This window comes from Arachis stenosperma, chromosome 2, assembly GCF_014773155.1.
Source record: "Arachis stenosperma cultivar V10309 chromosome 2, arast.V10309.gnm1.PFL2, whole genome shotgun sequence".
In the NCBI taxonomy this organism is placed as follows: Eukaryota; Viridiplantae; Streptophyta; class Magnoliopsida; order Fabales; family Fabaceae; genus Arachis; species Arachis stenosperma.
Window position 1 is genome coordinate 42361685 of NC_080378.1, and position 4534 is coordinate 42366218.

Genomic DNA, 4534 nt, shown 5'->3' on the forward strand with positions numbered 1-4534 from the left:
AGGAAATCAAGTCCCTACAGACAAATGAGATCATGAAATGAAGCCACCCCTCATTACACTCATCAAGAACAATTGTTCTTTTGATGGAAGTCCATCGGAAGATCCTCAGCAGCACATAACCACTTTCCTAAAGACCTGTAATGCAGTCAGAACTGATGGATCAGATCGTGACACTTATAAGATTCTGTTATTTCCCTTCTCATTGAAGGGTGAAGCTGCACAATGGTTTGAAACTTTTCCCCAAGGAAGTATCACTAATTGGGATGATTTGGTCACCAAATTTCTGGCCAAATTTACCTCATCCAAACAAATCATCCAGCTGAAAGAGAAGGAACATCTATTCACACAAGGGGACGAAGAACCACTCTTCAAGGCCTGGGAAAGATACAAGAGAGCAACTGATGAAGTAGGCTTCCGAGCTTTCTATGAAGGATTGACCCCAGAAACTAGAAAAGCAGTGGACTACTTCTCAGATGGCCTACTCAAAGCAACAACAACTGCCCAAGGAATTGCAGACCCCAATGACAAAGGAGTCAACAATCAACAGCCATTTGAAAAGCCACAAAATACAATCTCAGAAGAAAAAGTAGCAATTATTGAAGGGATGAATGCGTCCAAGGACCAAAACAAACAAATGCACCATCAATCACAGCAAAATATAGAGTTGTCTGCTGCAGTGAATGCCAAATTTCCACCATGGAGACCTCATTCGTATCTGAGAATGAGGGAGCCTCAATATCAAGAACAAGAAAGTTTCTGCCAGGACAATTCCATGAACACAACCAATCAACATCCCCCACCCACCAATACCACCCAAAGCCAATACCCACAACACAGACACTCTCAAGCTCACCTTAACTGGAGAAGGGGTGAGTACCAAAATCACAGACCAAGGGAATTCCATTATAACAACCCGAACTTCATAAATCATCAAAAACACTATTACAGCAATAACAACCATTACATGCCTCCACCACACCCACCCTTCTTACCTTCAACATGTCATCACCAACCAACCTCGCAAGACTCTCAGAGAATCACAAACTTGGAGATCCTAATGGAGAGAATGATGAAACATCAAGAGGAAGCAAATAGGAACCAAGAGATGTTAATGAGAGGACTTGAGGAGCAGATAGCTCAAGTGGCAAAACACTTTGCAGAAATGGGTGAGAAGAAACCAAACACTTTCTTCAAAACCAGTGAAGATAAACCAACCAGTAACGAAGATGCTACAAAGAAGGAAGGATGGAAAAGGATCATAGGAGACAATGAAAAAGGAAGTACCAGCCAAGAAAAACACAACAGAGAATTCCTTCGAAGAGAGACAACGGAGAAAACTAAAGACAAGCAGAAAATCTCCACTGGAAAGTTTTCGCTAGGGGATCGAGTAATGATCAATAGTCAAGCCATGAAGGTGTCCCCACAGTTGCGTGATCACTACACTGTGACTAAGATCCTTCCACAAGAAGCTATAGAAGTCATCAAAGAGGAAACCGGAAGGAAATTCACAGTGAAGACAGACAAGCTAAGGCACTGTGATTTTCGACCTCCATGAGAAGCAAAAACGAAGATGTCAAGCTAATGACAATAAAAGAGCGCTTGTTGGGAGGCAACCCAACCTGAGGTAGTTTCTTTTCATAGCTTTTCAATAAAAATGTTGAGTAATTGTGGTGCATTGCAAGGAGCTAAGTTTGGTGTTGCACACCAAAATAATTTGAGGGAGAATGAAAACTTCTAAGTTTGGTGTTCCACCAACAAGATCATTTAATACATTCTCACCTCTTGCATGATTCTAGCTCCAAGTAACCAAACACATTGTTCAACTGTTGAATTATTTTCTAGCTTTTATTTCATTAACCTTTAGCAAGAACACATGGTTTCAAATATGGTTAACTTGTTACATCTGGGACAGTGGCAAAACAATTAAGTTTGGTGTTCACACACCAAAATCAATCCAGGAGCCACACTCAGTATTATGCATACTAACCATATAATCAAGAGCTTGAGAAGCAGGCAACTTTGAGGATTATGCAGGACATGAATCAACAATTGAAGACACTATGCATTTTGACTCAAAGGAAAGACAGCAGAAAGAAAAATCAAAGGGCTGCAACTTCAAAGGTTGTATCTGAACTTAATCCTTGCTGCTGTGTATTGTTTCGGACATGGAAACCCTTGTATATCTTGCTAAAGTGTTTATCTAGTTGCAAGTGAAATTGTTTGTGAAAATGCCAAGTCTGCATAATGCTTGTATCCATCACTTAGCTTTAAATATTGCTTTGTTTCCCATATGCTTGAATAAAAGAGTTTGGTTTGAATTGAAAAGTAAAATATCCAATGTTGCATGAGTATGAATGGAAGTTGGTGGTGGCATATGTGTTTGATTAAATGCATAACTCATGGAATAAGTGTTGCATAATATCATTCTCATTCAATTGTAAGTTAGCTTGCTGTTATAAAGACTTTTATCAATAATGAAGCACCCTTGGTAACAAAAACAGAAAGAAAAAGGAAGGAAAAAGCCAAAATGGCAAGAAAAAAAACAAAGAATAAAGGTTGGACACCAATGGTTTGAACCTTAGGACAAATGCCTGTGGTGTTCTTGTACTGAGATCTGCTTGGATGAGTAAATTCTAAGGGGTATTTTGAAACCCGGTCACTTAGATCAACTGATTTGGGATGGCCAATTGAAAATCCACAATAAAGAGCAACTTAGATACAAAGCACTTAGTGATCCAAAGAGATGCTGGGCATCAATGATCCTAGGAAGAATTAGTGAGCTAAGTGTCTGTGGTGGAAAGATGTTGAGCAAAAGAAAAGAAAATAAAGCCAAAGGCTATGCTGCAGCATTTGACACCCAACCTATAAGAGAATAATAAGCTTGTTAAAGCATTATAAGCCAAAAAGAAGTTAGCAAGAGAGTGATCAAAAGGAGAGCCTTATAACAGCAAGTTTAGCAAACCTTGGATGCAAAATGTGTATTATGCAGCAGCAACAATAAGTGAGTATCATTGTCTGCATAAATGCCCCATAAAATTGAAGTTCTGCTATCTGCATAATAAGGATTTGTGTTCTTTTCTTATTCATATCATTTACTCTTAGTTTTGATGCTTGCTTGGGGACAAGCAAGGTTTAAGTTTGGTGTTGTGATGACAAGTCATCATATACCCATTTTTCAAGCTAATTTCACTTGTTTTGTTAGCATTTATGCACTTTCTTGCATCCTAAGTTAGTGATTTGGAGTGAAAATGCATAACTTCTCTAAATCAAGCAACCACTATGAAATTAATGATAAATCATGAGGTTTAAGCTAATTTTAATTGCATTTTAATTGATTTATAAGCCTCTTGAATTTAGTGATACTTTGAGTGGTTGTTTTGGTTTATTGTAGGTGAAGAAAAGAAAAGAAAATGAAAAGCGTGGCCTAAGAAAGTGTAGCCAAGAAAAGGAAAGCATGGCCGAATCAAGAAATAGCGTGCCGCAACACATAGGGGAAGCAACCTTGCCCTCCACAAGGGCAGAATGCCCTCTAGGAGGGCAGCATTAAGTGATCGAACCAAGAAAGGCAACTCTGCCCTGCCCACTCCAAAGGGCAGAGCACAAAATGATGCCTTGGAACCAAGAGAAGCAATTTCTGCCCTGCCCTTGTGGAGAGCAGGATCGGGCTCTCAAAGGAAAGAAATCAAAGGAAAAATAGCTCCCATGCAAGCCACAAGGGTCGAACCAAGAACCATAAGGAAGCCAAAGACTAAAGGTGATTGAAGTGCCAAGAAACCAAGAAAATAACTAGCGTGTTTGCTTCCTCCATGATTCGAACCCGAGGCGTGCAATATGGCAACTCTGCCCTGCTCTTGGCGCGGGCAGGGCAGCATTTGAAAATTGGCGCACCAACTTTGCTTCCTGGCGCACCAACCGCGCGCAACATTCCTTCCTTGGCGCACCAACCCGTTCCTGCCCTGCCCTTGGCGCGGGCAGGGCAGCATCCCACGCGTCAACATGCATCGCGCGCACGCGCGCTCCTCAATTCTGGCAGCACCAAGCGCACGCACGCCTCACATTCGCGCGCATCAACTTTTCTACCCTGCCCTTGGCGCGGGCAGGGCAGCTTCTGGCGCACCAATTTCTTCTTCATGCGCACCATGGCCGCACCAACTCCAAGCACCAAGCATCAATTTTCTGCCCTGCCGTCCACAAGGGCAGAGCAGCCTCCTGGGAGTGGTTTTTGGGCCAAAATTCAAATTAAAAATTAATTTGAATTCATTTCTTCACCAATCCAAAAGCCCATCCAAATCCCATTATCCAAGAATAGAAAGTGTATAAATAGGAGTTAGTTTGATGTAATAAAAAACTTTTAGCTACCTTTACTTTGAGCTTTGAATTTTTGGCTTTCATTTTGAACTTCCTTTTTGAGCTTTCTTGAGGGATTTGTCCGAGCACCAAGAGGATCAAAGGAGAATTGATTGATCTCCTTCCTCGTTTCTCTTGGGCAATTCTACTCTTCTGTTTTCTGAGCATTGGGTGTGTGAAATTGGGG